Here is an 18,729-nt window from a genome sequence, read left to right on the forward strand (position 1 = left end):
AACGTTAACCAATTAATCCTAACCGGTTTATTTTTGGTGGTCTTCCCTATTTGTTGTGATTTAGGCGTTGAAGGACCTTATCCTAATTTTTGGCTAGGCTAACTCTAATGGATTCTCAATACTCTCTGTAGGCATGGGATTTAATCATTAAAACATTCAAATAACCTTAAGAGTACTCTAAGTTCAACCAAAACATTATATATATATATATATATATATATATATATATATATATATATATATATATATATATATATATATATATATATATATATATATATATATATATATATATATATATATATATATATATTGTCATGGACCAACCCAAATGAATCCAATTATCATAATTTTATAAAAAAAAAAATCATTATATATATATATATATATATATATATATATATATATATATATATATATATATATATATATATATATTGTCATGGACCAACCCAAATGAATCCAATTATCATAATTTTATAAAGAAAAAAAATCATTTTATATATCAATTTCATTTTAATTTCATGTAATAGTGCTAGCTTTACTATAGTAACCAAGTATGTTCTTGAATCCGTCCAATCGTTATAAGCCTATAGCGATTAGCCAATCTCCATTAATCGGGAGAAGTCTTCGCGTTATCGCATCGACCACTTGAGCATTCTTGGATATACTCGCTGCATATTAAACACATAATCAATTTTTTGATAATATTCATACATATAAAAAAAACTTGAGAACATTCATACCGATAAAATGGCTCCGCTTCTTCACAATTGTTTAACATATATGAATGAGCCAATTCTCATCATCTGATTCGTAAATGTATGTTCTCCCTGATGATCGAGGCACATGTGTATATATCATACATCCGATTCGTAAATGTATATATCAACAGATGAAAGTATGACAAGAGAACTCGGTGGTTGGGGTGACATGTGTATCGAGGAATCTTAAAAATACGTAGCACACAAGTTGATACTTTCATTTACCAGATAACTCTCACTAATTGATGCTTCAGGATGATATTTATTTCGAACATACTCTTTCAAAGTTCTCATATATTGTTCTATCGGATACATCCACCTATATTGAATCGGCCCTCCAATCAAAGTCTCCATTGCTAAATGAATAGGCAAATGTATCATAATGTCAAAAAATTCGGACAAAATATTTTTTCTAACTTGCACAGTGTTACAACAATATCATTCTAAAGTTTCTAAGTCGGCTTTCAATAGTGATTTTGAACACAACTTCTGAAATAATTTTGAAAGGCCACAATAGCTTCATATACCTCATCCTCAAGTAAACCACGTGTCGCAAGCGGAATAAGATACTCTAGTAAAATATGACAATCGTGACTTTTTAATCCGAAAATCTTTAAATCTTTGAGACTGGGAGAAACAATGAGAGAATACAGTGATCGGTTCACAGGTGTGATAGACGAGCTAGCAACCCTTGGCACGAGGTATTACAACAAGGAAGTTATCATGAAAGCGTTAAGATCTCTTCCAAGTGCATGGGATATAAAGACAATGGTGATGAGGGAATCAAACTGCCTAAGCAAGATGAAACTACATGATGTATTCGAAGATCTTAAGGCATGTGAGTTTAAAATGAGGTCTAGGACTGAAGAAGAAGTTTCAGCCTCAACCTCAACCAGAGCACTGATCACATCCACAGAACCTGTTGCACCTGCACCGATCAGAACCGCTGAATAGTTCACCGAGGATTCCATGGCAATGCTTGCACAGAAATTTGGAAGGTTTATGAAAAGAAGCCAACCGACAAACAACTACAACTATGGTGATAAATCTAATGTAAGATGCTATAACTACAACTGTTTGGAACATTTCAAATGGGAATGCAGAAAACCGAGGAGGGATGACCGGAAACCGGATAATCAGAATAACCGAAATAACTACCAACAAACCGGTGAAGGAAGTGAGGTTCAGAAAGCACTGATAGCCGATGATGGAGGAAGCTTATGGGCTCACAGTGACAGTGATGATGAACTCACATGCCTCATGGCAAATGAGGAACAAGTATTTGACTCTCCTTGTGAAGAATTTACTAAAGATGAGTTATATAATACATTGAATGATATGGTAGCAGAGTATAAGAACCTACTAACTCTATTTATTACTAAAGCAACCCAACTTTAGAGCCGACCTTATAGCACCCATTCTGACCGAACCAAAGACCATACAACCTGATGAAACCCCTACCTTAGAAACCGAGTCAGCACCTGAACTATCCTCTGAAACCGAACAGCTCAATGAGCCAGTTCAAGAATTGACCGAAGAAGAAAATGCCCGACTCCAGTATAGAATGGCCGCATGGAAGAGATCTAGTGAAATAGTAAGAAAAATGTGTAGTTATAAAAGACACCCTACTTGCATGTTTGGTCTAGGTTACAAAAACAATAGATCCTAAAGCCAGAAACACTTAGACAAAGTAAGGCTCACAAAGGATGATCTTCCCTTTGTAAGTTTTATAAGAAGTTCCTTAACCGCTGAAGAGGAATTAACTGCCTACTATACGGAAGACAAACTAACCTATGTAGGTCCAACCGATTCTGAGAAATGGCTTCACCCTGAGAAAAGAAAAGCCGACCAACTCAATAATAGGAAAGCCAACCCACAACCGCATAAGAGAAACCAAAGATCATCCCCACACAGGGCCTTCTTAGGAAAACAGAAAGATTCAAAACCGAGTGCAAGAAAAGTAGTTAAGACATTGACCAGGAAAGCTGTCCGGTTTGTCAAAGTCTGGATACCCAAGGGACTAATCGCTTGTGGACCCAAGTAAATGTGGGTACCAAATAGTTGTAAATATGTACATTTTGCAGGATATAAAGAAACGGCTAGGAAACTATGAATGGTACTTGGATAGCGGTTGCTCCAGGCACATGACCGGGAACAACAACCTGCTAACCGACATCAGAATAGAAATCGGAGCATTAATCACTTTTGGTGACAACTCAAAAGGTGGAACTGTGGGCAAGGGTAAGATTGTCCATGGTAACTTAACGATTGATAATGTACTCTTAGTTGAAAACCTACATTTTAACTTGCTAAGTATTAGTCAAATGTGTGATGCTGGATACATTGTAGAATTTCTTAAACATGCATGCTTAGTTAAGAACTCTCAAGGTACCATACTACTAACCGGAAATAGGCTAGGAAATATTTACAAGGTAGACTGGAAAACTAAAGTAGAATATCATGTTTGCATGATAGCTAAAACCGATCAAACCCGGTTGTGGCATAAAATACTAAACCACTTAAACATGAAAACCTTAAACTATATTCGCGGTAAAAAGTTAGTCGAAGGAGTTCCCGACATAGTATTTAATAAGGATAAGGTTTGTTCAGCATGTCAAATGGGTAAACAAACTAGGTCAACCTTTAAGAGTAAATGACACATTCAATCTAACCGATGCTTAGATCTTCTTCACATGGACTTATTTGGACCGATTCAGGTCATCAACCTAGGTGGTATGCTTTACACTATGGTAGTTGTTGATGATTACTCTAGGTATACATGGGTAATATTCTTGTCATCCAAACGTGAAACTGCATCAAATTTGATCACACCACTTAAACGCTTGCAAAATAACAAATCAACACGCATTAATAGCATTAGAAGTGATAGAGGTACCGAATTTACAAATAGCACTCTAAATGCATTTCTTGATGAATCCGATATTAGACACGAGTTGTCTAGTGCTAGGACTCCTCAACAGAACGGCCTGGCCGAGAGAAGAAACCGAACTCTCAAGGAAGCCGCACGGTCCATGATAGCCGACTCGGGTATCACTCAAAAATTTTGGGCTGAGGCTATCAATACTGCATGTTACACACAAAACCGGTCTTTGATTAACAAGTTTCACAACAAAACACCTTATGAGGTATATTTTGATAGAGTTCCCAACCTAAGGTATCTTAAGATTTTCGGTTGTAAATGCTATATTCACATAAATGGTAAAACATATCTATCTGCTTTCGATGCAAAATCCGATATTGGGATCATGTTAGGTTACTCAGCAGTGAGTAAAGCATATAGAGTGTATAAAAATAGAACCTTAACCGTGGAGGAATCACTTCATGTTGTTTTCGATGAATCGGTTGAAAGTAATATTGCATCATGCTTTGATATACAAAACAGACTAGAAAATAACAATATCCACTCTGATAGTGAAGATGAGATTCCGGTTTTCAGGCGGTTTGTCCATGACCAAATGGGTAATGATGAAACCCAGCCGGATCAAGCTGTCCCATGACAGGAAGCTGACACTTCGGTCCAAACCGAGGAAATCGGTCGGTCTGACACCCCTGCTCAGCCTACCGATATGTCTAGCCTTGATCAAGTAAATGGTAATTTGGTAGACATCCCTGAACCGAACCTCAAAGGGAACACTAAGCACCCTCCTGAGCTAATCATAGGTGACCCTTCAGAACCTGTTCGAACTAGGCGACAAATCCTGGAGGAATACTTTAATTCTGCTTTTATATCCCAGATTGAGCCGAAAATAGTGGATGAAGCATTGTCAAATCCAGATTGGATCTTGGGAATGCAAGAAGAGTTAAACCAGTTTGAGAGTAACAAAGTCTGGTACCTAGTTCCTAAACCGAAAGATCAACCGGTCATAGGAACAAGATGGGTATTTAGAAATAAACTCAATGAAGACGGTTTTGTCACGAGGAACAAAGCCAGATTAGTGGCACAAGGATACAAATAGGAAGAAGGCATTGATTTTGAAGAATCATTTGCCCCTGTAGCTAGGATTGAAGCTATTAGGATTTTTTTAGCATTTGCTGCATTCAAAAATTTTAAGGTTTCCAAATGGATGTTAAAAGTGCATTTTTGAATGGTGACCTACGTGAAGAGGTATATGTTGAACAACCACCTGGTTTCAAAAATGCTGAACTACCCAACCATGTATAGCGGTTAAACAAAGCTTTATACGGTCTAAAGCAAACTCCTAGAGCCTGGTATGACACATTAACCACATTTTTGTTAAAGCATGATTTCACCATCGGTTCGGTGAACAAAACATTATTTAAATTCGAGAAGAAGGAACATATCCTGCTTGTTCAAATATATGTAGACGACATCATCTTCGGTTCAACCGATCCTAAGTTATGTGATAAATTTTCAACCCTGATGACTAACAAATTTGAAATGAGTATGATGGGAGAATTAAGTTTCTTCCTAGGTCTTCAAGTTAAGCAACTCGAAGAAGGAACCTTCATTAGCCAACCCAAGTACACTAAAGAACTGTTAAATAAATTCGGGATGGACACATGCTCCTCAGCCGCTACTCCAATGAGCTCATCGGTTAAATTGGACAAAGATGATGAGGGTCAAGCAGTAGACCTGACTGCTTACCGAGGCATCATCGGTTCTCTTCTATACCTGGCAGCAAGTAGACCGGATATTCTATTTGCAGTCGGTGTGTGTGGAAGATTTCAGGCCAACCCAAAACAGTCTCACTACGTAGCCGCAAAGCGAATTTTGAAATACCTAAAGGGAACTCCTGACGTCGGCTTGTGGTATCCAAAGGATTCATCTTTTAACCTAACAAGTTATTCAGATGCAGATTATGCAGGTTGCAAGGTTGATAGAAAAAGCACCAGCGGAACATGCCAATTCCTAGGTGATCGACTTGTTTCATGGCATAGAAAGAAACAGACATCAGTTGCCACATCAACCGCAGAAGCTTAATATCTGGCAGCCGGAAGCTACTGTTCACAACTTCTTTGGATCCAACAACAACTGAAGGATTTCGGTATCACAGCCGAAGAGTCCCCAATCTTCTGTTATAACACAAGTGCCATAGCGATCACCTACAACCCGTTTTTACACTCTAGAACCAAGCACATTGATATAAGGAATCACTTCATTCGGGAACATGTCATGCTAAAGCATATCCGGCTAGAATACGTATCGATAGATCAACAAGTAGTCGATATCTTCACAAAGCCCCTGCAGGAAGCTAAGTTTTCTCAATTCAGACTCACACTCGGTTTGACCGATATTAATCAAATTATTCCTAAGGATGCTTAAAAAGGGAAATCGGTTCGGACAGACAAAACTGATAATTCCTCCTAAACTATCGGATTCCAAATTCACTAAGGTATCTATGGAAGAACCGCCTGGTCTATCAGTCAGAGTAAACCGACCGGTTACTTAGTACATACACCAAATAACCGCATCGGGACGAACAATTGATAACTGACCGGTTCGGAAATAGGTTATCTCAGATTATTTGGTCTTCGAACAAAAGTGGAATAATTACCTGTGTTTAAATTTATCTGTCCTGAAAAATTACATTTTCAAAGTAAAATGGTCACACCTCAAAAGACGTGAAGATTTGATATCTTTCATGGTCCAAGCCTATGACCAACATCCTAGGCTGTAGACATACTTATTTCATGCAAAATACTTTATCCTATGGTTAATAGACATTACTACATCTGACACACTGGATAATAAGATCCTCTCTCCACTAGTATATAAGTTAAGCAAACCTTAAACAAAACAATCACAAGATATAACCTATTCTCTCACTAAGACAAAATGTCTCAGTTTCCAAACATCCTTCAAGTGGACTTCAAATCTGCTCTAAGTACTGAACACTACGATGTCTTCAAGATGATTAAGTCACTTGAAGACACCGACCTCCAGCACTTTCTAGATGACAAACATGTCATCTACCCGGAATCTGTCATGGAATTCTTCTACAATGCCAGGGTTTTTCGTGGAACTCCTCACTTTGACACACACATTCAGTCAAAAGTAGGAGGAATCGTATTTGATTTCACAGAAAGTGACTTTGCACGATGTTTCGACCTACCAAAGCAAGGGCTGACCGACCTTAATGTACCGGTTGAACTAAAAGTCGAGATCTCCTTAGCCTTTGCCCGGTCAAATCAACCAGTTGATGACCACGATGCCAAGTCATTGTTGAAAGCTGAATACCAGCTTTTCAACGACGTGATCGGTCGAGGCATCCTGGGAAGGGATGTGACAAACACTTATTGTACCGCTGCTTTCAACATGATGGCCGCCATAACCACGGGCACGCCCGTAAACTGGTCACGGGTGTTGTTCGACGTCCTAATCTGGATGATTGGCGTTCGAACAATCGGTCTCGTTCCTCAACTAAGCTGTCTACTTCTGGAGCTTGGAGTTCCACCCTGTCCGGGCGAAGGGTTGAACCAAGCCCAGGTAATCACAAAAGAAGTCACCGACTCATTTTATGAGCGGTTTGAAAAAGCTTGGAAGAGGAGGAACCGCCACATCAACTCCAACGGTCACACCAACTCCAACGGATATTAAGTCACTCCTTCCTACAACCGGTCATTTTGTTGTACGCACCGGTTGTATCTCTGTTCAATTCCTTATGATCATCTTGGCTTGGTTTATGTTATCTTCGGTTTCAATTGGTTACTTTTCGGTCTTTTGTAACATCCGTCATTAATGAAAAGTAACATTCAATTAATGAAGTAACTCCCAACTACATGAGTAATTACTATCCAACTAACTTGGTTACCTTTGAACTAGATTCTTACCTCGAGCTCCGCAACTGGTCAAAAGTAACATCTTCCCAATACGTTTTGGAAACATAAATATTCTCTTCATTAATAAGACAAACTGATCTTCAACATTAAATGATGATATTTTCCCTCCAAAACCGGATCTATATAAGGAGACACCCCCTAATCAACTTAACACATCTCAAAACAAAGTTTCTTTAACTCTCTCTCTTAGCAAATTTAGAATCATGCCGAGTCGAACTTTAGGAAACTTCTTGAGCATCGATTTCGAATCTTGTATGGAACATTGGGATCTGGAAACTAGGGAAATCATGCTTGACTCTCTCATCGACACCGGTCTTCGTACTTTTCTCGAAGAATCCGGTCCCATACTCCTTGAGGATGTCAAGACCTTCTTCAGAAGTGCTTGCATAAGAGGAGACTACATTGTTTCCACGGTGAGAGATCACACTTTCTGGCTGGATGAAGCCGAATTTGCTCAAACATTCAATCTGCCCACAGAAGGGTTTTCTGACTTTCCAACACGGGTGGGAAGCGACGCAACCGACTACTCGGAAATGTTCTCTGGAACCGATGTACCGGTGGAGAACTACGGGTTAAAAACCCGCCTTGCTCACCACATCCAACTCCTCCATGAGATTGTTAACCGATCTATCATATGTCAATCTTCGAACCAGCGCTACTCTAAGAAAATATTTGACATGATGACCTACATCGTTAGCAATACGCCTATCAACTGGTCATCGGTCATTTTCCAGAACTTAAAAACCATGGTGCTGACCAAGAAAGGTCTCGGTTATGCTCCTCACATCAGTCGGCTCATTCTCAAGTACCGTCCAGAATTTGGAACGGGCACACCGACATTTCCTTCAAACATCCTTGACGTGGATGGAGTGGAAGAAAAGTTTTCTAGGGTCGTTATCACATAAGTTATATTTTCTTTTATTTCTTATGTATTCCTATTTCTAAACCGATTCATGAATCGGTTTCTATCCTGTACTCTTTATTCAATAAAATTCTATTTCAGTTTCATAACCGGGTCAAAGGTTGCAAATTCAGGATATTCATCTAACTAACCGGTTGATATTAATAAACAACTTCGTCTTCATTGAAATATCCGGTCAAATTCATAAACCGCATCTTCGCGGTTAATAAATCACATTATTTAATAAACGATTTTCAAAAGAACCGCTTGTTCAAAGGTTAAAACAAAAAGTCCACTCGAAACTTTTGGAGTGAAATTTCCCGCCCAAAAACTCCCGCTCAAATGTCCCGCCTTTGATTTGCCGCCTTTTTGTTTTCCGCCCTTGGTTTGCCGCCCTTGGTTTGCCGCCCAATACACTTGGAGGGAAAATTCCCGCCTAAAGGTGATGGGACGGTTCGCGACGGTTGGAATTCCAAACCGCACCTATAAATGGGGCCCTTAGTCATTTTATTTCATTCTTACGCGATTCGACTTTCTCTCTCTAAGCTCTCAAACTCTCTCAAAGAGGTTATCTCTTGCTCTCTCGATTCAATCATCAACAATGGGTCGTGATTCCGCATTGTTCAAACATATCGTCCAGGTAGACTTTGAAGAAATCAGAGAAAACGGTTCGGCACCGGCAAAGCAAGTTCTATCCCGGATCTCCGATTCCGGACTCGAATATTTTCTAGGCGGTCCTTTCGTTCTATACAAGGAAGCGGTTGAAGAATTCTTTAAAACCGCATCTCTCACCGGAAGCACAATAACCGCAACAGTCGACGGTCAGCAGTTCGACCTAACCGAAGATTCGGTTGCTGAAATCCTACACCTACCAACAGATGGACGCAACATTTCGACGGATCTAGATCGAGAAACCTTCGAGGCGGCTTGCCAGGTTCTCTCGGCAACCGCGGCTATTATAGAAGTCTCCGGAAAGAAATCAACACTTCGACCGGAATATATACCGCTATGTGACATCTTCACCAAGTCGGTCCAGGCGAGAGGGGGAAATTTTGATAATCTCACCTAGGCAAAAATCGAGATGCTTGCCGGTTTACTAAACGGCATAAATATTAACTGGGAGAAGGAAATTTTCAACAACCTAAAGGAAATGGTGATACCGGATTCCACCCGGTAATGGGGATACGCCATCCCACTCGGGAAAATTATGCTCCACTACAATATCAACACCGGTCCGGATGTTCTTCTTCCCTCAAGCAAATTCATAAGCTCTCGCCAATTCTTGGAAAAAAGAAGAAAGCCTCCGGTTCTACAGATGGCCGAAAGAAGAAGTCTGCCAATAAGAAACCGGCTCCGGTAAAGGGCAGATCCGGGAGCAAGAAGGACAAACAACCGATAGAATGCGCGGATCCGCCCTTTGAAACGCAAAATGAGGACGATTCGGCCTCTAGTTCTGACCGAACTGCTTCACAGAATACCGAAGAAAATCTGTCCGGTAAAAAAAAGGACCGATAGAAGAGGAACAATCGGCCAGTCTTGAACGTGAAGATACCGGTGCAGAGAGCCTTGGGGAGGAAAAAGATCACAACAAAGACAACACCCAGGAGGTGGCCGAGAACATCGTGCGTAGAATCATGGAGGAAATCAATCTGCAGGCTTACGAGGCATCCGAAGTATACTGTGAGTGGTTCCGGTACCGATGTGACAAATTCTACAAACAAATGCTATCGGGCCTAACCGCTGGACAAAGATTCGAAAGGTTGATGGAGATAGAGGAGGACGTCATCAACCTAACAAAAGCTAAGGATCACAACGAAGCCTTGGAACGACACGCAATAGTGGAACCGCGTGCTCGGCTACAAAAGCTAGCCGAACATATTCGAAAACTAACAGAAAAGTATACTCCGGGAACACCGAAGTCTCAACTACAACTCTTGGTGTTGGAGTTACTTGCGGTAAAGAAAGGAGAGTTCATCGACGAAGTGGCGCGGCTTGAAGCAGTGCCCGAACAACAAAATACAACGCACTCTCCGCCTCATAAGAATGTTGACGGTCAGAACCCAATAGATAATGAGACAGCTTCCCCTCTAGCGGATCAGGCTATCAACGTAACCGACGAAAGGACAGAGACTCCTCTCACCGGCCTACGCGCATCCGTTCAAACCGGGAACTCAGAACCGACCGTCACAGAAGAAATAGTCAAGTCTCTCATTGAAGAGTTTGTCAACGATGCGGTTAAGCCCTGGAAGAAGAAAACTAAGAGGATCGCGGTTCAAGCAATCAAGTTGGCCGAGACAACAAGGGATGATCTTGGCAAGGCGGACAAGCGGATCACGTCGGTCGAAACCAACTACGGTGAAGCCGATGTTCTGTACGGCGCTCATCTTAAGCGAACCATAGCCTTGGAAGATACGACTTCGAAGTTGGTGGATGACTTCGAGTCGGTTAACCGAAGGATCGCAGAGATGGAACGGTTTCAAGAGAAAACCGAGCAACGGTTGACAAAGGTCGATGAGGACCTGGGGCGGTCAAGTACCCAAGCCGGTTCGACACTCAACTGGGTCATAAGTCTTGAAGAGAAAAATGCAACTCTTGAGGAAAGAAACACCAAGTTTGAGGCTGACCTCAAGGCGGTCACTAAACAAGTGACTGAGTTAATAAAGGCCAAGCTTGCTGCGGATAAAGCAATTGAGGAGGCGAATGCCCTCGCGGCCCGACAAGTTCAAGATGCGCTGGACGAGGAGACGCGGAAAAAGAAGGAAGCACCATTGTCTGATACGGACGTGGCCGAACGCATACGAAATTTAGCGGCCAAAAATCCGGCTCTCGCAAAGTCCATAGCAGCTCAAGAAGCCAAGGATGCAAAGCGGTTCAACGCTGAGAAACAAATGTACGACAAATATGCCAAGGCACACAAGAAGTTCCAGGCGGCTCCCTCCTCTTCGGTTCCGGCGACACGAAAAAGGAAGGCTCAAGTCACCGAGATGCTGGAAAGAATCACCGAGACAGTCGTTGACCTCCACTCAACCCGACTTTGCAAACCGAGGATGACTTCGAAGACGATCTCCAGTCGCAACTCACAAGACAGCGAGTTTTCGATGCGGTTCCAGTCAGAACGGTCGCTCAACCGTTCCCTTCTCACACGCACACCTCAGGAGCTGGAGGTTCCTCCTCGAGGCCGGCTAAACCGGCTAAGGGACAAACAACAGATGATCTGATGGATGAATTCCTGCCATCCAAATTGAAGCAATAGGGGCTTTCTTTTCTTTTATATCTTTACTTATGTCTACTTCGGTTTCTACATATATAATATTTTGCTCTTCTGCGGTTATCTTTACTTATATATATATATAAAGTTATTTTTGGAAACCGGCCTACATTTGCAATCTTACAGGTTTTTGAATATTTTAAATAAAATAATCAAAAAGGGAGAAATTGATAAGATAAAATATAAAAAAATTCGAAATTTTTCTCAAAGTTTTCCAAAACTTTTCGAAAAATTCTCCCAAGTTAATTTCCAAAAATTTGGCCAAAACAAGACCGGCCTATATTTGCAATCTTACAGGATTTTGAATATTTTAAATAAAATAATCAAAAAGGGAGAAATTGTTAGATAAAATTAGATCGGTTAAATAAAACTTAACAAAAACAAAACTCTTGTGCAGGAACAGGCAAAGGACCGAACCGGTCAAATTAAGAAACCGGTTAAGAAACGAAACCGGTCAAGCAACTCAATAGGCCAAATAACTCAACCGGTCAAGATATCAACACGACCAAAAACCTGACCGAACAAGAAAGACAAGATCGGTCAAAACTGAAGGCCGGAAACACCAGACAGTCGGTCATTTAGAAGCCAAAGAAAAACCGGAAGTCATCTGGTTAACATACATGACCGACTAGCATAAAAAGATACTTCGAGTATCTGTTGAGAATGATGCTAAAGGAACAGACTGAACATTGCCATATTCATACAAGTCTGAGAAAAGTCTGCAGGCTACAGAAAACCGTCCTACAAGATCTTTCCACTTCAGGATAAATCAGAAAGGCAATCTTCCAAGTACAGACAACTGTCTAACCGACAGTTACCACATTGAGTAAAAGACAAACCTAATCGGTTTGACCTACATACTTGAAGACTAGACCGCCATGTCTGAAAAGTTGACCGCCAGGTCTGAATCACTGAACCTCTGCTCAACCAATCAAATTCAAGGAAATGAAATGTGACCGTTGGAACATTTCATCTATAAAAGGAGGAGCTGAAGAGGAGTAAATACGGGACACAGTGGACAATTAATGTACAAGTGATAAGATTGTGTTCTATCTCTAGAAAGCTTAAGTGCTAAATTGAAGTGTGTATTTATAATTTCGGTTAAAATTGTACGAGTGTTATCGAGCAGGAAATAAGTCTCGATCGGATTGTGTTTGTATTCCTTAGTGAATATCCTTCTCGCGGTTTCGAGAGGAAGGGGTGACGTAGGAGTTTCATCTCCGAACATCCATAAAAACATGTCTTGTTATTTACTTTCTAACTGTTCTACATTCTAACCGATCTGTACTAACTCACCTACACCGCTTTGACCGACTCTACATTACCTAAACCGAATCACTAAGATCCAAAATCGACCCAGCAACTTCCAAACCTGTCTTATCCAAAACTGGTTCTGCCTATCTCGTGAGTGTGCTGCTTCAACCTGAAACAAACCTCTTCCGCGCTTGAACCTGGTTCAAGGGTTTGTCAAAGTTTGTGTAGTATTGAAACCCCGGTGTTAATCTCTAACCGGATTAATCACCACCTTTGAGTGAGACGCGCTAACCGGTCCAACCCCGGTCCTCCAGTCGCGACCTAGATCCTAACAGCATTCTTATGTCTTTTAAAAATTGACACAACTTCAATTTTTTTCCTCACATCAATTGTTGCATGTAAATGATGACATATATTCTTGAGCTTCAAATTTTGACGTGCTTTTAAATTATCTTTGGTCTTCCTTTTAGATCCATGATGGTTCCAAGAACACTATCACATATATTTTTTTCAATATGCATTATGTCTAAATTATGTTTCAGCAATAAATCTTTCCAATAAGGTAATTCAAAGTATACTCATCTTATTCCAATTGTCATCCCGATTTTGATGATTCATAATATCCTTTCTAGTGGGATCTCGAGTGAGAACTCTACCTTTCAATTTGCTTACTTGTCTAAGCATTTCACGTCCCGATAATAATTGAGGCGCACTTCTCGATTCGATAGTGCCATCGAATAATTCTTTTTGTCTACGGAATTTATGATTTGGTGAAAGAAATTGTCGATGACACATGTAACACTCTTTATTACCATTTGTCAATCTCATGGAGAAAGTGTACTTATTACAAGATGGGAATGTCAATTTTCCCTTCGTACTCCATCCAGACAAAATTGCATAAGCAGGAAAGTCGATTATTGTCCACATTAAACTAGCACGCAATTTAAAGTTCTGAGAAGTTGAGACGTCATAAGTTTCTACGTCGGTACTCCACAACTCACTTAATTTGTCAATTAACGGCTGTAAAAATACATCAATTGCATCACATGGACTCTCTGGATCCAGAATTAACATGGATAGTATAAAATGGGAAGAGTTCATGCAAATTGTCGGAGGAACGTTATAAGGAATGAGGATCATTGGCCAAATGCCATACGATGTCTTTCCATTTGTAAACGGTTGAAATTCATCACTTGCGAGACCAAGTTTTACATTACGAGGCTCAATTGCAAAATTTGGATAATCTTTATCGTGATTTCCATGTCAAAGAATCACGGGATGTCGTAAAACTTCATCATCAACCCTTGTATCTTTGTGCCACATCATTAAAGGAGCAGTTTTAGAACACATATATAATATTTGCAATCTCAGTATTAGTGGGAAATAACGTAACACTTTATTGGGGATAGTTTTTTCATTCGCTTTTTCTTAGGTTCTCCACTCGATTCTTTAGTTTTTTACCGAGAAACTCTACACACTTTACAAGAATTCAAAATCTTGTCATCTTTTTGATATAGCATACAACTATTTTTATAAGAATCTATCTTCTCATAATAAAGACCAACATCTGTAAGAAACTTCTTACAATGATAATAAGAATCGAAAATATTAGAATTCATCGAAAATATTTCTTCCTTAATCAATTTTAACATGTTAAAGAAGAATTTGTCCATTGTCCAACATTCTTGAGGTGAAGTAATTTTAGTAATGTTGACGCCTTAGAAATTATGGATCCTTCATACAATGCTTCATTTGATTCATTTAAGAGTCTATAGAATTTTTTAGCATCCTCATTTGCCCCTTCCTCATTTGTCCTTCCTCATTTGCCCCTTCCTCATTTGATGCATCAACACCATGTGGTTATAAATCATTTATTATATTTCTCATACAAACATCCCCATCAAAATCATTACGCTCCAAGTTTACATCCACTGTAGCATCGATATGAAGTTTTCCCAAATTATATTTTTCAGTTTGTACATTAGAACTACTATCAATCTATACATCAATTCTATCATTGCGTCGTCATTTTTCTTCATGACAATTCCAAAATGTGTATCTCTTCCTATTCCATACAAAATAAAATGTTTCCTTAGGTCTTGTTTGTCTAAATATACTCTATTACCATATTTAACGCATAGACATGCAATGTTGGTAATTCGTCCAGAATTCATAGCAAAATTAAGAAAAGAATCGACTCTTTGAATGTATTGCAGAAGATGTCGATCGTTTTCCGTATACATCATCCATTTTTTATCATGGATATCCATATCTAAACCTAAATAAATGTCAAGACCTAAATTAATATTAAAACCTAAATAAATATATATTAAAAAGTCATATTTATCAAAAATACATATCATAACCTATATCAATGTCATGTCAAAACCTAAATCAATATCATATCAAAATGTCCTAAATCAATATCTATCAAAATCTAAATTAATATCTCTCAAAACATAAATCCAACATCAAATCATGCACATAATCCATTATGGGTGTCCGTTGGAGATGGTTTTAGGGAATATCTAATGTGTTCAGAAAAACCTAAGTGTATTCTAATTTTAGGAGCATGACCTGCACGTCTACAATCTGAAAACACAGTTAGTGTCTTTTGAATAAATTTGATGATGCCAGCATATATATATATATATATATAATGGAATAAAAAAATAACCAAAGCAGCATAAATTCATAGCAATCCACAATATTCCACTATTTTTAGTTCTCAAAACCTTAACCTTTATTGAAGCACTGGATTCACCAAATAACAATCCAATCAACAAAGATATGTGTAATTCTCAAGTTCTCCCAACTCATTCATAAAGTAATTTAAATTTTCAGATATATTTTCATTCAGAAAGAACACAGGTATCTAAGGAAGACAATCGAAAAACAAATAATTAGAAACCAAAAATATATTAAAACCAGCACCAAATAATAAAGTTACAAATTTTAGAAAACCTAAAGCATCAAAGCATTAAGCTACAAATTTCTTACTTATACAAATACATAACTGTATGAAAACAAACAAAGCGAGAGAGATTTTTATTTACCTATGAGAGAGAGCGCTTGGCAGATTGGAGCTTTAATTCCCGCAATTTTTGGATGGAATAAACGAGATTGGATAAGCTCTTCAAATCCTCCTCCGATTGGCGGAAGCTACGGATCTTGAACGGCGGTGGCTGCAGATCTTGAAAGGCGGTGGCTGCGAATCGCGAATCTTGAAAGAGGTAAGCGACGGATGAAAGAGATGAGCGGGGAGCAGGGGAGGCTGTCGGCCTATAAATAATTTTAATAGGAAATAGCGATTAGTGTGGGAACCAATCGCTAGTATCACTTAAGGAGATAGCAATGTACCAATCGCTAGTATATAGGTAATTGTGATTGGTCATTGTACCAATCGCTATTATGTTTGAGTTATATTTTTGTGACCATGTGGTCATAGGTTCGAGTCCCATGGTAATAGTTAGTTTAAATATTTATTTTACTATTTCCAATAAAAGTTTATAAAAATTAATTTTTGTGATAATGTTGAAAAAAAAATTAATTAGTAACAATTTTATATGGAATAAACTTTTGGGTAAATCTTTGATAAAATAAATAGTGCTAGAAAAAATCTCATTATAATAATAAGTAATAATTTGAGTAACTCAAATAACAAATTTAAAATAATTTATTTTTTAAATAATAATTTTAAATGTGAATTAATAAAAAATGATAAAAATACAATAAAAACAAGACAAACCTAAAACCAAACTACAATAATTAACTCAAATTGATGGGTTTAAATGATATTATCAATGATAAAACAAAACCACGATGATTAACACAAATTAATGGTCTATATGCTATTATTATGAAGGATATCTAATATCTTCCCAATCAATGAGCTTGTTTGGGAAATAATCTATTTTTTACCAAGTCAATCTCAAAATCATTTAGTATTATTGGTATTTATTGGTATACATTCAATTTAAACTCTTTAAGGCAATTTCTTGTTTATCAATGTTATAGCGATTGGTCTAGTTTCAATCGTTAATATGTTTAAGGAATGGCGATTGGTTACTTATCCAATCGCCACTAATAAAATCATAGCAATTGGTTCTTTTTCCATTCGCTATTAATCTTCAAAAACACACCAAAAACAGGCGCCATTTTTTCGTGATGGCGATTGGTTACTTATCCAATCGCCACTAATAAAATCATAGCAATTGGTTCTTTTTCCATTCGCTATTAATCTTCAAAAACACACCAAAAACAGGCGCCATTTTTCGTGATTTTTTAATAGGTTTATAGCGATTGGTTTTTGTAACCAATCGTCGTTATGTCAAGGCAGTAGCGATTTGTCTAAAGACCAATCGCCATTATCAAGGTAGTAGCGATTGAATTTCAATCCAATCGCCACTACGCACTTTGATAATGGCAATTGGTCGTAATTTGATAATGGCAATTGGTCGTACTTTGATAATGACGATTGGTCTTTCGACTCATCGCTATGTTTGCTCGCTAATTAGCCCTTTTTTTTTTTTTACTAGTGAGAGGTATTATATGTACTATTATATTTTATGTATGTCGACATCTTTGTGTATACATTTTTTATTTAATAGAAGTCAGCCATCTAAAACAAAATTTAATATTTAATATAGAAAATTAGCCTGATTTACTTCAATTAATACATTTAAAAATAAAATAATATTTTTTTTTTTATAAATGATTCTGGTTATTTGAGCTACCAAGCTACCCTATTAAATTAATTTTTAGTTATATTAATTAATGTACTTTAGATTTAGATCATATTTTTTTTAAATTAAAGAAGAAATAACATGAAACTCTACTTCATGACACTAATACTTAAGAATGTCTTTTATTATTATTGTATGAATTTGTCTTCAAATATGTAACCATAATATGAGAAATAATTAAGTAAAAATAAATGTATATAAAATATAATTTTAAAGAAATACAATAATTTCCAATGAATATGTCAAGGTACAACCTTGGTAGATCACACAACATGGTGTCAATCTACAATTTGCCCGCAATCTCAATTTCGTAGTACATCTTATGCTTTGCGAGAAAAGAATTTTTCACTCGAGTCTCCCTTCAAAATGTGGAATTATCTTGGGGAATAGGAATGATAATGAGATATATCGAAAGTATCGAAAAATTATCGATATTTTGCCAAATAAATCAACCCATGAATCAATAAATCAACCAATCTAAATAAATTTATAAAAAATCAATGAATTAACTAAACTTAATAAATTTATTTTATTTTTTTAACAGATTTGAAATTGAATTCCAAAAGTATTTATTATTTCTCTCTGACCTTAATAGATGTGTTTCCTTCTCTAAACAGATTTTATATTAATTTAATTATAAAAAAATTATTTTTTAAAATAAAAATATAATTAAATTTAAATATTATTCGGTATGAATGGTATAATACCGATACCGTATCGAAATCGCGATATACCGTCAATATTCGGTAAGATACGTATGCTATTTGTATCGTACCAATATTTCTACCGAAATAACGGTACAATAATGATATAATTTTTCTTATACATAAACTTTTGATATCATAAACCATATATTAAAAAAAAATTACAATATACGGTATTGTATCGTACAGTTCTATCAACATGTAAATGATACAAGAAAAAAGCGGTACAAGTGCCAATCTACTAAGAAAAAGTGGTAAAGGTGCATGCCTA

The sequence above is a fragment of the Impatiens glandulifera genome, chromosome 2 (genome assembly GCF_907164915.1).
Source record: "Impatiens glandulifera chromosome 2, dImpGla2.1, whole genome shotgun sequence".
Taxonomy (NCBI): Eukaryota; Viridiplantae; Streptophyta; class Magnoliopsida; order Ericales; family Balsaminaceae; genus Impatiens; species Impatiens glandulifera.